The sequence below is a fragment of the Microcebus murinus genome, chromosome 6 (genome assembly GCF_040939455.1).
Source record: "Microcebus murinus isolate Inina chromosome 6, M.murinus_Inina_mat1.0, whole genome shotgun sequence".
NCBI lineage: Eukaryota > Metazoa > Chordata > Mammalia > Primates > Cheirogaleidae > Microcebus > Microcebus murinus.
The window spans coordinates 58,451,821-58,469,376 of record NC_134109.1 but is presented as its reverse complement, the minus strand read 5'-3'; positions in this window follow the sequence as shown (position 1 = coordinate 58,469,376).

The window sequence follows — 17,556 nt, the reverse complement described above, 5'->3', positions numbered from 1 at the left end:
AAATGAAGATCTTAAGAAATGGCTGAAGTGATATATGGAAGATATTTTTTCTTATTTTTATTTTCCCTAGACGTAATTGACTGTCTAAAACAAATATAGTGACAAATTATTGTGGGTTTATAGCATATGTAAAAGGAATGTGTGATAACATAGTACCAAAATTGGGAGGTAGGAATGGTAAATACATAGTTGTAATGTTTCTACTCTACACATGAAGCAATAAAATATTTGAAAGTAGACTATAATAAACTAAAGATATATATTATAAACTATAGGGTAAATAAAAATATTTTAAAAGAGGTATAAATTATAAATTAATAATAGAGATATTTGTGGCAGCACAATTCACAATTGCAAAGATGTGGAAACAACCCAAGTGGTCACCAATACATGAGTAGATTAACAGAATGTGATATATGTATACCATGTAGTATTACTCAGCCATAAAAAAAAATGATGAACTACCTTTTATATTATCCTGGATGGAGCTGGAGCCCATTCTTCTAAGTAAAGTATAACAAGAATGGAAAAACAAACACCACATGTACTCACCATCAAATTGGTACTAATTGATCAACACTAATGTGCACATATGGGAAGTAACATTCATAGGGTGTCAGGCAGGTGTCAGGGGAGAGGAAAGAATGGGTAAATCCATACCTAACAGATGTAGTGTGTACTGTTTGGGGATGGACACACTTGTTGGGTGGTGCAAAGGCAATTTATATAACCAAAGCATTTGTACCCCTGTAATACTCTGAAATTATAATAAAAAAAAGAGTGGTTCTGAAACAAAATTTGCTTTGAGAACTGTAGTCACAAAAATCTACTCCAAACATTTTAAAGCTAAGATCTGTGGGTATTGATCTTTTTGTATTCTTATGTATCTGAAAATTTATTCTTCTTCTTTTCTTTTTTTTTTTTTTTTGAGACAGAGTCTCGCTTTGTTGCCCAGGCTAGAGTGAGTGCCGTGGTGTCAGCCTAGCTCACAGCAACCTCAAACTCCTGGCTCAAGCAATCCTCCTGCCTCAGCCTCCCAAGTAGCTGGGACTACAGGCATTCGCCACCATGCCTGGCTAATTTTTTGTATATATTAGTTGGCCAATTAATTTCTTTCTATTTATAGTAGAGACGGGGTCTCGCTCTTGCTCAGGCTGGTTTCGAACTCCTGACCTCGAGCAATCTGTCCGCCTTGGCCTCCCAGAGAGCTAGGATTACAGGCATGAGCCACCACGCCCGGCTTTTTTTTTTTTTTTTTTTTTTAAACAGAGTCTTGCTCTGTTACCCAGGCTAGAGTGCCATGGCATCACCCTAGCTCACAGCAATTTCAAACTCCTGGGCCCAGGTAATCCTCCTGCCTCAGCCTCATGAATAGCTGGGACTATAGGTGCACACTACCACACCTGGCTAACTTTTTCTATTTTTAGTTGCCCAGCTAATTTTTTTTTCTACTTTTAGTAGAGACAGGATCTCACTCTTGCTCAGGCTGGTCTCCAGCTCCTGAGCTCAAACAATCTGCCCGCCTTGGCCTCCCAGAGTGCTAGGATTACAGGCGTGGGTCACTGTGCCCGGCTTGAAGATTTACTTGGTCATCACTCTTGAGTGATAGATTGACTTGGCAAAGATGTCTACATTTGAAGGGGTTTTTGTTGTTGTTGTTATTCTTCTTCAGTACTTTGAACGTATTTTCCTATTGTTTTCTAGAACTCAATGTTACTGATGAGAAATCTGATGACAATATTTTCTCATTCCTTATAGTAGTCTATGTTTTCCCTATGGACATTAGATAATTTATTTTTCACAAGTTTCATCATGGGTTTAGATATGGAGTTTGGGTTTTTTAAAAAATTATTAACAGCTTCATAAATCCAGTTGCCTATAGCTGGGATGCAATGAATATATTTCATCTCCTCCAAAAGACTTTGGAGTTAAGTGTGATTTTTATTTTTCATTAAAGATTTTATTTTGTTAGAGCAGTTTTAGGTTCATAGTAAAATTGAGAGAAAGTTACAGAGATTTTTTCATATACTCCCTGCCTCTGCACATGCATAGCCTTCCCCATTATCAACAACCCCCACCAAAAAGTGGCACATTTGTTGTAATTGGCCATTCTACATTGACACAGCATAGTCACCCAAAGTCCATAGTTTATATTAGGCTTCATTCTTGGCATTGTACATTCTATGGGTTTGGACAAATGTATAATGATATGTATCTACCATTATAGTATCATACAGAGTATTTTCACTGCCCTAAAAATCACCTATGCTCTTCCCATTTATTCCTCCTTCCTCCCCATATGGAGTTTTTGAAAGTTAATTTTGTTCAGCATTTCATAAACTTTTAAAATATGAAGGCATGGGTCTTTTGTTTTAATTCTGGGAAATTGTTAGTCTTTCTCTCTTAAGATAAGCCCACTCACCATTCCCTTTCCTCCTGAAAAGATGTATCCTAAATATCTCGTAACATTTCTTTTATATTTTATATCTTGGTGCTGGAAGCCTTCCTCAATTCCATCTTCAAGCTCACTAATTTGCTTCTCATCTGTATTTAGTTTTCTATTTAGCTCATCTTCTGAGTTTTTAAAGTTTCAAATATAGTTTTTATTTCTCAGATGTCTAATTGGTTATTTTTCTTAACTATCTTTCCTATATCATTACCTTCTATTTTTGCTTGCTTGTTGATTTTCTCCTTTATCTCTTTTTGAAGATATTAAAAGTATTCATTTAAAAGTCTGTCTTACCTTTATTTAGCCTGGAGTAAATTCTATTTACTGAATATACTTGTCTTTTGTAGTATTGGTCTTCTTCTATTTTTGAATGTAAAATCATCTCTGATTGTGAAGACATCTTGTTTAAGAGTCTTTTTTTTCCCAAAAGGATTGTGAGAACACATAGTTGTCTCTCAGTGAATTTAGGTCCTTCCTGCATGGGGAATAGTGGGGGCATATTATCAGACCTTAGACACGTGGGCTTCTGTTAGTATTGGTGATTTAGTTTCAGCTTCTCTTACAGTTAGTTGGGGGCATATGACTGAATTTTGACCAATGAAATGTGGGCAGAAGTGATGTGCACCATTTCCAGGCTTAGCCTCTAAAACCTCCTGCATGGTTCTCTGTGTTCTCTCTTCCCTGTCTGCTGACAAGATGCAGAGAATACAGGACAGGACTTTGAGACATAAGGAATGCCAGAGCCACCAGATTAGGAGTTCCTATTCTGGGATCCACAGAGCCCCTAAAGAATTTATGGATGGAAATCAGGGAGTCCACAAATGTGAACATGGAACACTAATTACATATTTATTCCTCTTTTATCCAAAAGTTAGCGTTATCTTCAGTTATGATTGAAGGCAAAATCCCAACCAATGACTTTGAATTCACAGATTTTTTCTTATCACAGGGTCATAGGGTAATTGTTATAGTTTGCCTTAAGTTGTTATAGTTTACCTTAAGCCTTAAAGACAAACTGTCTTAACAACTATAAGTAGTTGAAATTATCATAATTGCCTGATACATTTCTAGATTTTGTTTAAATGCCTTATTAAAGAAGCATATGTTGCTATTTTATTTTTTAATATTTTGGCACCTAAATTTCATAATTGTTTTCATTTGTAATCTTGTGTATTTTATTTATTTATTGTACTCTTTTCTATTATGTTTGTAATCTTATGTATTGTCTGTATTATGTTTATGCCTTTAAAATAATTATTCTGAGAACAGGTCCAAAGAATTCACCAGAATGTCAAAAGGCCTATTGCACCCATGTTGACCTATGATGTGAACAAAAGATAAATTTTTGTCAGTTAAGTATCTGAGATATTAGGGCTGTTTATTACAGCAATTAAACAATGGTGAATAATACGGTCTAACTGTAATGTGTTGAATTAAAGCCCCCAAAAGATAGGTTTACTCAGAATCTCAGAATGTGACCTTATTTGGAATAAGGGTCTCTGTAGATGTAATTGAGGTAAAGGTCTTGGATTAGGGTGGGGTGGACTTTTAGTTCAATAACAAATACTTTTATAAGAAACAGAAGAAAGTTGTGGGAAGGTGAAGGCAGAGATTGGAGTTATGCAGCTACAAACCAAAGAATGCCAATGATTGATGACTGCTAGGAGTAAGGCAGGAATGTTTTCTCTCTCATAGCCTCCAGAAGGAACCAGCCTTGCTGACACCTTGACTTTGCACTCCTGGCCTCCATAACTATCAAAGAGTAAATCTGTGTTGTTTTAAGCCACCAGTTTGTGATAATTTGTTACAGCAGACATCGGAAACCAATACACTAACCATATTTTTAAACCTATTATCTCAGCATCATTCTATTAATATATATAAGTTTTTACCTTTGGTCTATCTATTCTTTCTCTGGATTTGTCTTGTCTCTTCTTTTGCTATTTCTAACACTTAAGCAGTGTGATTGTGTGTAAGTTAGGTAACCTCTTTGTGCCTATTTTCTTATCTGTATAGTGGGAATAATAATCTTATTTTATATGGTTGCTACAAGGTGTAGATGCCTTAATACAGGTAAAGTGCTTAGAGAAGATCATGGCACCATAGTAAGCACTCCGTAAGGTTGATTATTATTACTTTTTAATTATTGTGTCTTTCAGCATATAGTATTTAAAGTAGTTACATAAAAAAATCACCAATAACAGCTATGACATTTTTTTCCTTCTTGGAGAGCTTAAGATATGTGTGACTAATCATAATTAAGGTTGAGAAAAGAATTTTCTGTCAAAAGAGTAAAATATATTGGTAACTAGATTAGCAATAACAAGTCCATGTGGCAGGGAATATCAATTGAAGTCATGCCTGATGAGGGTTGTCTTATGGGATTATTAACCTTGCTAAGTCAGATAAAGAAAAGAGTTGTACAGGTTAAGCATGGATATGTATTTCCACAGCAAAAGGTATCTGGAACTGAGTAAAATAGCAGCAGAAACTGTTAGAACATGAATTAATCACAGGGTTCATTGGGCAGAATGACATTCAGCCTTCAAGGCAGTGACTATCCTGGGAAAACCTTGCAAAGGAACTTAAGGATTATTGAACATATATAAAGGGAGCATGCTCATTAAGGGATGTGGTTAGTGTAACACTTATAAGGCTGGGGCTAGGGTAGGCTTGCTATGTCAGCAAAAAAACATAAGGCAAAAGCACCCTCCTAAATCTTAGAGTCTCAACATCTTTCTGTAGACATGCTAGTCATAGTGGTGAACAAAAGCCACATGATAGGTCCTTCAAATGTCTTGTTCCAAATCACTCTGATAATCTTGGGGAATAGTAGCACTAAAGTAACATTTGTTAAGCACTAACTATATGTTTAGTCTATTCAGCCCTAACTTTCTCTCTGCATTTTCTCTTTTAATACATGTAAATGACCATGTGGAGGGGAGGTCCTGCTATGAGGTAGTAAAAGTGATATTTTCTCTGCCCTGATATCCCATTTCTGAAGTCATTGGCTGACCTTTAGAACTCACAGAGAATATACAGAAGGCATGAGTGGCATGAACAGTTTTATATGAGAACCCTGCATTGCCAACGCGGTACTTTACTCTTGTCCAGATGTGACCATAGTAGTTGCTCACTTTACCTACATCCAGGAGACAGGCTCAGTTTCAGATCTGGTGCTTCTCTTCCTGTTGACTTTTCCTCAGTTCTCTAGCCAGCTCCTTTCTGGTACAGGCAAATGTTATCTTAAGATAGTGCCCATTTGCCACATATCTTACTATAACATAACGCAGTACATAGTGGGTATCTTTACTCCTACTGGGTACATTGTCTTACCCTTCTTTTCTTAAATATAACCTAGAAACTTAGCATACTTTATCTTTCACCCACTAGATCTCTGATTGGCTCCCTCATTCTTGCAACTCCTAATGGTGCACATCAGTGAGGGCAGAGCACTGGTGATGAGAAGAGAGTGTAGGTTGATTTTTCTCTAAATGCATAGGTTATCTTTGATTTATCCTTTGCATATTTGAATCTGTAGATGATTTGAATATATACATTTTATCTTCACATTTTTATGCACATCCTTTTTGTGGCATGAAAATAAATTCATGTTTTAAAAGAGGAATTTGAGAAAATCTAATGTTGACATGACACTCAATTAAAAAATACTTATTTTCAAGTCCACTGGCTTAACTTTTCTGATTATTTTGGTCTCGGACCATATTTTGTGAATAAAATATGTTAGCTTCTATAGACTACTAATGCTATTAAACAACCATGGATGTCATACATTTAATTTTCAGGTTAGTCCAGACAAGTGTAGCCTGTGGCATTTTTGACATCCTACTATGGCCATTCCAACATGATCTTCAAGCACCCTCCTATACATACATTATCTCAAAACATATTTGCAAGTCTAGCTTGAGTGAATTCCTTGTGGTTCCTTCATTTTTTACTGCATTTGGGGCTTTCTTTTTGCTGTGACTCAAAGTCTCAAATGTTCTCCTACTTTTCTCCAATCACCCAAGACTAACAGTCCTTTAAAGGTTATCTCAGGTCTATGTATGACAAGATACTTATTCTTAGGTCTTTCCAATGTACCAAATGCCTTGTTATTTGTATTACTTTGTCATGTCATATTGCATGAGGAACAAGACAAAATATAAATTAACATAAAGCATTTCATGTCCCACTTTATGTTTGATTTGTTTCATTTCTAAATATTTCATAATTGAAAGTCTTTTTAAAAGCAGTTAGTAGTATTTAAGGACTTTAGAATTAAAATCCTGCTCTTGTACTAACTTCCCATATGACTTTGGGAAGTTTACCTAGCTTCTTTAAATGATGCTATCCCCATTAGTTGGGTTGGAGCAATGAGACCTGCCTTACAGTGATGTTTTAAAGATTCAATGAGATGTGTGTATAGCACTCAGCACAATGATAGGCAAATAAATAAATAAATAGATACTATTATTATTTCTCTAAAAGATTGTAGGTTTATGAGATAAAGGATCATGTCTTTTTTTTTTTTTTTTTGGTTATTGTTTCTCATGTGACTAGCCCAATGTTAGATAAAAAAAAAACTGTATAATAAACAGGTATTGAATAAATCTAACAATTTTATGACTTTATATCTTTTATTCAGTTTTTAAAGAGAGGTTTATTTCTGATTGCTTAATTTATCTTGTTAGTGCTCCCCTTATCTTCCCAATTGTTTATTTTAAACCTAAATATTATATATCTTTTGATCTCACTTTTTCCCAGCAATATTTTCCCCTTCCCAACCCACATTTCTATATCCTGTAATGCATTTGCTGGTCAACTTCTCCCCTGGATTTTGCAGGGATAATTCTACTTACTTCATAGGGTTTTGTAAATATGAAATTAGATAATGTAAAAAACTTCTCATCAAGTGGATTATCATATATAATAAGCCTACCTTTTAATGATTTTTCTCAAGACATTGACTATTTTCCTTTCTTTGATCCTGATTTATATTCCCATCCTTACCACTTCTATTTTCAGTCATCTGTAACTTTAAGAAGAAAGAAGAAACAAGTACACTGATCTCTTGTTTCTTCTCCCAGTTGTTTTCTTCTCCCATTTTCAATGGTCTCTAAATATGGATTCTACGGCACCACACAAGATCAGAAAGTGTCTGTTTGTATATCTTTTGGTTGACCAGCAGAAGTTTTTTATTATACTCTACATTTATTTAAGGGAAGGCTAAATCTGTTTTCTGAGTTGATAAGTTGTCTCACCACTTCTAGCTGTTGAGGTGATTAGTCTTCATCTCTTTTCTCTACCATGTTATTATCTTTATTGAGTTAGTACATATAAAATGCCAGCACACTATTCCAGGCACATATGAGTTCTCAGTAAAGTTGGCTGCTATCATTATCATCTTTATCTGTAGTTCTAATATTCAAATTTTACTGTTTTTCAATTTTTTTCAGTGTTTAAATTTACAATTTGTAATTTTTATTTAAAAATAATAAAATCATAGTATTTTTTCATAGCTTGAGTAGTATGTTTTATTATGTCATAAATGATGCAGAAGAATGAGTGCAAAGGTAAGCCTCAAAAACAGTGGGGGGAAAAAATATATGGAGAGATGAGGGTGTGGAGCAAGATGGCCAAATAGAAACCTCCAGCAATCGCCCCTCCCCATGAACACCTAATTCAACAACTATCCATTCAAGCAAGCACCTTCAGGAGAAGCAAAAATCAGGTGAGAGATCATACTACCCGGTTTTAACATTGTATCAAGGAAAGAGGCACTGAAGAAGGCAGAAAACACAATCTTGCATTGCCTACACCACCTCTGCCCTGTTCCCCACAGTGCCACACCAGCATACTCAGTGCAGAGAATCCGTGTGCCTGGGGGAGGGAAAGTGAAGTGATTGTGCAACTTTGAATTTAAATTCAGGACTGCCCTGGCACAGGGAACACAGCACAGGGCAGAATGCCGGTACCTATGGAGGGAGCATTTTGACTAGCCTGGCCAGAGGAAAATCCTCCACCCTGAAGCCCAAGTTCCCCTAGCCCCAGCACTGGCAGACAAAGAGCAGCCTGGGGCCTGGACTAAATTTGTAAGGCAGTTGAGCTACAAGGGCTGCAGTTCTTGGGCAATTCCTGTGGCTGTGCTGGCTCAGAGCCAGTGGATTTGGGGTGCACATGACCCAGTGAGACACCAGCAGCAGTGGGCAAGCCAGTGCCTGTGCCACCCCTTCCCCAATTACAGGCAGTGCAGCTCGGGGAGAGACTTCTTCTACCTAAGGAAAGGAAAGGGAAGAGATCATAGGACTTTGTTTTGCAACTCGGTATCAGCTTAGCCATAAGAAAATAAAGTACAAAGCAGACTCCTGAGGCCCTTGACTCTAGGCCTTAGATCCTGGATGGCATTTCTGGACCCACCTTGGGCCAGAAGGAAATATGCTTCCTTTAAGAGAAGGACTCAGTCCTGGCAGAATTCACCACCTACTGACTAAAGCGCCCTTGGGCTTTGAATAAACATCAGAAGTAGCCAGGCAACAGTCACCACAGGTTTTGGATGAGACTGGGCTGGCTTCAGGTGTGACCTGGTGCTAGTGGCTACAAGGGAGTGCCCACATCACTCCTCCCCCACCTTCAGTAGCCCAGCACAGAGAATGAGGGAAGAGAGTGAGAGACTTTGCCTGATAATCCAGGGAATTCTCTTATATCTTACCCAAACTCAGCGAGGCAGTATCACTAGGAGTCTGCAACAATCACAGCATTACTGGGCTTGGAGCACCCTGAATGCTCACATAGCTGCAGTGACCAGAGACTTAAGAGTACAACACTCAATTCCCCTTGAATATCTGGAAAGCCTTCCCAAGAAGGACAGGTGCAAACAAGCCCAGATTGTGAATAATACTAACTCTTCAATGTCTAGATATCAGTGAATATCCACGAGCATCAAGAACATCCAGGAAGTCATGACCTTACCAAATAAACTAAATAAGGTACCAGTGACCAATCCTGGAGTGATAGAGAAAAGTGACCTTTCAGACAAAAAATTCAAAAAGCTATCCTGACGAAGCTCAAAGAACTTCAGGACAACACAGAAGGAATTTAGAAGTCTGTCAGAAACTTAACAAAGAGATTGAAATAATAAAAAAAAAATCAAGCAGAAATTCTAGAGCCTAAGAATTCAATTGATGAACTGAGAAATGCATCAGAGTCTCTCAACAGCAGAATTGACCCAAGCAGAAGAAATAATTAGTGAGCTTGAAGACAGGTGATTTGAAAATACAGTCAGAAGAGAGAAAAGAAAAAAGAACAAGAATAAAGCACACCTACAAAATCTAGAAAATAGCCTCAAAAGAGCAAATCTAAGAGTTATTGGCCTTAAAGAGGAGGTAGAGAGATTGGGATAGAGAATTTATTCAAAGAAATAATAACAGAGAACTTACCAAACCTAGAGAAAGATATCAATATTCAGGTACAAGAAGGTCATAGAACAACAAGCAGATTTAACCCAAACAAGGCTACCTCAAGGCATTTAATAATTAATCTCCCAAAGTTCACAGATTAAGAAAGGTTCTAAGGGAAGCAAAAGAAAAAAAAAAACATATATAGGAGCTGCAATACACCTGGCAGTAGACTTCTCAGTGGAAACCTTACATGCCAGGAGAAACTGGCATGACATATCAAAAGTGCTGAAGGAAAAAAACCTTAACCCTAGAATATCATAACCTGCAAAAATATCCTTCAAACATGAAGGAGAAATAAAGACTTTCCCAGACAAACAAAAGTTGAGGGATTTCATCAGTCCCAGACCTGTCCTACAAGAAATGCTAAAAGGAATTCTTCAATCTGAAAGAAAAGAATGTTAATGAACAATAAATCTTATGAAGGTATGTAACTTATTGATAATAGTAAGGACACAAATACAGAATATTCTGTGGCTATAATTACAGTATATAAACCACTTATATCTTGAGTAGGAAGATTAAAAGACAAACATATCAAAAATAACAACTTTTTGAGACATACAACAAAAGGATATGGATAGAAACAACAAAAAATTAAAAAGGGGGGTGGAAGGAGTTAAAGGATAGAATGTCTATTAGATTTCTCTTTGCTTATTGTTTGTAAGCAGAGTTAAGTTGTCATATGTTTAAAATAATTGGTTATAAAATATTTTTTGTGAGACTCCTGGTAACCTCAAATCAAAAACCCTACAACTGATACACAAAAAAATAAAAAGCAAGAAATTAAAACACACTACCATGGAAAACCACTGTCACAGAGAGGAAGATAGGAAGGAAGAAAGAGAGGACCACAAAACAACTAGAAATCAAATACCAACATGGCAGTCATAAATCCTTTCCTATCAATAATAACATTGAATGAGAATGGACTAAATTCTCCAAAACACATAAAGTGGTTGATTGGATATAAAAAAACTCCAGCTATATGTTGTCTACAAGAACTACACTTCACATATAAATAAATACAGACTGAAAAAGAAGGATGGAAAAAGATATTCCATGCAAATGGAAACCAAAAAAGAATAGAAGTAGCTATACTTCTATCACAAAAATTAGACTTCAAGACAAAAACTATAAAAAGAGACAAAGAATGTCATTATATAATAAAGGAGTCAATTCAGAAAGAGGATATAATAATTCTAAATACATATGCACCCAACACTGGAGCACCCAGATATAGAAAGTAAATATTATCACAGCTAAAGAGAGATAGGCCCCAATACAATAATCACTGGAGACATCAACACTCTACTTTTAGCACTGGACATATCTAGACAGAAAATCAATGATGAAACATTAGATTAATCTGCACTATAGACCAAATGGACCTAATAGATATTTACAGAATGTTTTATTCCACAGCTGCAGAATTCACTTCCTCCTCCTCAGTTCATGGGTCATCCCAAGGATGGACCACATTTTAGGCCACAAAACAAGTCTCAAAAAATTAAAAAAAATTGAAATCATAACAATTATTTTCTCTGATCACAGTGAAAGAAAACTAGAAATTGATAACAAGAGGAACATTGGAAAATATACAAACACATGGGAACTAATATGTTCCTGAATGACCAGTGAGTGAGTCAATGAAAGAGATTAACATGGAAATGTAAAAATTTCTTGAAACAAAAATGAAAACACAACAAATCAAAACCTGTGGGATACAGCAAAGAGGAAAGTTTATAGCAATAACTACCTACTTCAAAAAAGTAGAAAAGCTTTGAATAAACAACCTAACTTGCATTTCAAAGAACTAGACAAATGAGCAAACTCAACCCAAAATTAGTAGAAGAAATGAAATAATAGAGATCAGAAGAGAAATAAATGAAATTGAAACAAAAAAACCCACAAAAGATCAATTAAACAAAATGTTGTTTTTTTCTGAAATGGTAAACAAAATAGACACACTTTTAGCCAGGCTAAGAAGAAAAAAAAAGAGAGGACCCAAATAAATAAAATCAGAAATTAAAAAGGAGACATTACAATTGATCCTACAGAAATTCAAAGGATCATTAGAGACTACTATGAACAACTATATGCCAATAAATTGGGAAACCTAGAAGAAATGGATAAATTCCTAGACACATACAACCTACCAATATTGAACCAGGAAGAAACCCAAAACCTGAATAAAGCCATAACAAGTAACAAGATAGAAGTAGTAATAAAAAAAACTTCCCATCAAAGAAAAGCCCAAGACCTAAACACTTCACTGCTGAATTCTACCAAGCATTCAAAGAATACCAAATACTACTTACATTATTACAAAAAAATCAAAGAAGAGCAGACACCCCTAAACTTATTCTACAAGGCCTGTATCACCCTTATACCAAAACCAGACAAAGAAACAACAAAAAAAGAAATCTATAGGCTAATATCTCTGATGAACATAAATTTTAAAATCCTCAACAAAACACTAGCATAGTGAATTCAACAACACATTAAAAACATTATTCATCATGATCAAGTGGGATTCATCCCAGGAATCCAAAGATGGCTCAACATAAACAAATCTATCAGTGCAATACAATATCAATAGAACGAAGGACAAAAACCATATGATCATTTCAGTTGATGTTGAAAAAGCATTTAATAAAATGCAACATCCCTTCATGATAAAAACTCTCAAAAAACTGGGTATAGAAGGAACTTATCTCAACTTGATAAAAGCCGTATATGACAGACCCACAGCTAGTATCATACTGAATGGGGAAAAATTGAAAGCCTTTCCTCTAAGATCTGGAGCAAGACAAGGATGCTCACTTTTTACCACTGTTGTTTAACACAGTACTGAAAGTTCTAGCTAGCCCAATGAGAAAAGAGAAAGAAATAAATGCATCCAAATTGGAAAAGAAGTCAAATTATCCTTGTTTGCAGATGATATGATCTTATATCTAGAGAAACCTTGAGACTACACACACACACACATACACACACACACACACACACACACACACACACACAATTAGAACTGATAAATTGAGTAAAGTTGTAGGATATAAAATCAACATACCAAAATCAATGGCATTCCTATATGCCAACAGCAAATATCCGAAAAAGAAACCAAGAGAGTAATTCCATTTATAATGGCAACAAATAAAATACTTAGAAATAAACTTAACAAAAGAAGTAAAAGATCTCTACAACTACAAAACATGACAACTACAAAACATTATGAAAAAAGTTGAAGAGAACACAAAATAATGGAAAGATATTCCATGCTAATTGATTGGAAGAATCAATATTGTTAAAATGTCCATACTACCCAAAACAATCTACTGATTCAGTGCAATCCCCATCAAAATACCAATAGCATTCTTCACCAAAATAGAAATAAATAATCCTAAAATTTATATGGAACCACAAAAGACCCAGAATAGCCAAAGCCATCCTAAGCAAAAAGAACAAAACTGGCGGAACTACATTACCTGACTTCAAATATACTACAGAGCTATAGTAACCAAAACAGCATAGTACTGTCATAAAACCAGACACATGGACCAATGGAACAGAATATAGAACCCAGAAATAAATCCACACATCTACAGTGAACTTATCTTTGACAAAGCTCCCAAGAACATACATTGAGGAAAGGACAGTCTTTTCAATCAATGATGCTGGGAAACCTGGGTATTTACATGCAGAAGAATGAAAGTAGACCCTTATCTCTCATCATATATAAAACTCAGATAAAAATGGATTAAAGTCTTAAATCTAAGGCCTGAAACTATGAAACTACTGAGAGAAAATATGGGGAAATGCTTCAGGAGATTGATCTGGGCAAGGACTTCTTGAGTTATGCCCCCCAAAACACAGGCAACCAAGCAAAATGAGACAAATGGGATCACATCAAGCTAGAAAGGTTCTACACAACAAAGGAAACAATCAACAAAGTGAAGAGACAACCCACAGAATAGGAGAAAATATTTGCAAACTACATGTCTGACAAAAAGGATTAATAAGTAGAATATATAAGGAGCTCCAACAAGTTGATAGGAAAAATCAAATAATTTGATTAAAAAATGGGCAAAGGATTTGAATAGACATTTCTCAAAAGAAGACATACAAATGGCCAGCAAGTATATGAAAAAATGTCAAGATCATTAGTCATCAGAGAAATGCAAATCAAAACTATAATGAGATATAATCTCTCCCCAGTTAAAATGGCTTTTATCAGAAAGGCAATAACAAATGCTGGTGAGGATGCAGAGAAAAGGGACCACTCATACACTCTTGGAATGTAAGTTAGTGCAAACACTATACAGAAAGCAGTATGGATGTTCCTCAATAAACTGAAACTAGAACTACTATCTGACCCAGCACTTCCAATGCTGGGTATATATACAAAGGATGGGAATTCAGTATATGAAAAAAATATCTACACTCCTATGTTTATTGCAACACCATTCACAATAGCCAAGATATGGGATCAACCTAAGTGCCTGTCAACAGATGACTGGATAAAGAAAGTGTACATAGACACAAAAAAGAATGAAATCCTGCCATTTACAACACCATAGATGGAACTGGAAAACATTAAGTGAAATAAGCCAAGCATAGAAAGACAAATCTCACTCAAATGTTCTCACTCATATGATACAGCTAAATTATTTATGTTGCTTTACAGAGTCTCCCTCTGTTGTCCTGGGTAGAGTGCTGTGGCATCAGCCTAGCTCACAGCAACCTCAAACTCCTGGGCTCAAGCGATTGTCCTGCCTCAGCCTCCTGAGTAGTTGGGACTACAGGCATATGCCTCCACGCCTGGCTAATTTTTCTATTTTTAGAAGAGACGAGGTCTCACTCTTGCTCAGAATAGTCTTGAACTCCTGAGCTCAAGCAATCCTCCCTTCTCAGCCTCCCAGAGTGCTAGGGTTACAGACATGATCCATTGCACCTGGCCGGGAGCTAAATATTAAAAACAATTGATCACATGGAAACAGAGAGTAGAATGATGGTTATAAGAGGCTGGGAAGGGTAGTGGGGGGAACGAGGGGTTGGGGAGGTATAAAGTAAGGATGGTTAATGGGTGCAAAAATATAGTTAGATAGAATGAACAATATTTGATAGCACAACAAAGTGATTAAAATCAACAATAAGTTAGGGTATACTTTAAAATAACTAAAAGAGTAGAATTAGAATGTTCCTAGCACAAAGAAATGTTAAATGTCTGAGGTGATGAATACCCCAATTATGCTGATTTGATTAATTCACATTGTATGCCTATATCAAAACTTCACACGTACCCTATAAAGGTATACAATTATTATGTACTTATAATAATTGAAAATAATTTTTTTCAAATGGAGAAAGATTTAAGAAAATAACATTATTTTGAAAAGAGAGTGATAATAAAAATTGATGATATTATTTAAATTTTTTTTATACCAAGATAACAACTAGATGTTTTCTTTCTTTACAGGAGAATGTAATGAGAAGAGAAAATACAAACTGTGATTTAAGAGCTTCTGTCTTTAACATTTAAGGAAGATGGAAGGAAATTTTTCTATAGATTTCTAAGGGAGGCCAAAGTAGAATTATTCTCAAAGGCAATAAAATTGACTACATAAAGTCTTTTCTGATCCCATGGTTGATTCTAGTATTTGGTAAATGTAAACCTTATAATTTATCCTAAGAAAGTATTCTGAAACATACAAAAGTGTTTTGAGCATAAAGATACCCAAAATATCTTTCTACTTATGCATGTTTAAAAACTAGAAATATCTGATACAGTTATGTAAATGATATTTGAAGATGCAAACAAAATGGGAACATGCTTGTTACAATGTCAAAAGAAAAGGGTAAATAATAAACTGTACATAGACTGTTAACTCAAATATAATAACAGGGCATAGAAAAAAAGACTGAAAGAAAATATTAACTATGGTTGGTTTAGAATGATTTTTTCTGTATATTTCCCTGTATTTACATTTTCCATGATAACTATGAATTGCTTGAATAATGAAGGAAATAGAAAAAAAGTCAGTGGGCTATTATTAGTTCCATAACTTAACTTACAAGTTGTTCAAACCAATTGAGACAGAGTGAGTGAAAGCATGTTGTAAACTATAAACTGGAACACTAAGGTAAATTATTGTTATAATGAATAACTGAAGAGCAATATAATTCATCTTTTGAACTCATATGGAGAGCTCTCTTTTTGGTCAATTTTATCTAATTTATCTTTGTCAATACAAATGGGTTTCCAAAACACTTGGAAAATCTCCCTGAAGATAATAAACTGTATTATCTGCTTTGTTATTATTTTGAACTATTGCAGTGATGATAATAAACAAACCCTTTAGACTGGTTTTACCTCCTTTCCTTACACCCAGGCAACAGCAGCATCACCACCACGTCCCCCCCCCAAAAAAAAACTATTGAGATTTAAAATATAGTTTTACAGAAACCTTCTCAAAAAGGTGAGTTAGTTGGATCATGGGCAAAGAAAATACCAAAATTTACACAAACAAATGTATGCCTATTAAGCAACATGTTAACTGCAAGTGATTTCATATGTAAATTACCTATAATTTGAATGCAATTTTCTAAATTTTTTTAATGTGAGTAGTTTCAAAAGTTCTTTGGTGTTTAATAACATGTGCTATTATTAAGACAGTTGTTAAAATGCACATGTTATGTTTGGTGCCTGACCCTTTCAAAATATACTGCCTAAGTGAATGTTTGTCACTTAGAACTGAAGCTAACTATCTTTTGGTCTTTTGGCTTCCTTCCTCCTCAATGTTAATTACCGTGTTTCCCGAAAATAAGACCTACCCATAAAATAAGCCCTAGCAGGATTTCTAAGCATTTGCGCGATATAAGCCCTACCCCGAAAATAAGACCTAGTGATGGGCGTGGCTACGCAGTGTTCTGCTCAACCCATGCATTTCCTCCCGGAGCGGTAAGCAGCCCTTCTCATCTGCTCCATGGTGATAGCTACTATCCCAAAGGTGACCAGAAAGGTGCTGGCAGCCCCACCAACAAGGTCACCCCCCACCCCCTCATTTCCCAGCCATCCTGTGCATGCTGCAAGCTGAGGCTTTGAGGGGAAAATAACACATCCCCTGAAAATAAGCCCTAGGGTGTGTTCTTGAGGAAAAATAAATATAAGACCCTGTCTTATTTTGGGGGAAACACGGTATGTGTCTGACGCTTTGGTAAACAGTGGAGATTCTACTGTGAACAAGTGAGATACAGATTCACCTTTGGGTTATATGGAGTCTAGTCACCCAAGTATTTGAGTATTTGGTGTGAGTCCAGTCCTTTCCTGGGAAATTTAGGGTTCCCAAAGGAAAAGATACTCCTTATGCTTGAAGTGCTTGAATTCCTACCCTCTTGAATGGTATTTTCCAGATGACAGCTTATATTGACCACCTACCTGGCTTCCTAAGAGAGAGAAATTGAGAACAGAGTCAGTCAGCTTCTTTCCCTCTAAAACTGGGAATCTGTCTAATCCGAGGAAAATCCAGGTGTCAGAAAATTGGTTAAAACAAAAGGTACTAATTCTACCATAAAGAGTTTTAGAATCGTGATGTATTCAATCACATCATTTTTGAATAAGCTAATGCCATTTTGCCATATTTTCTT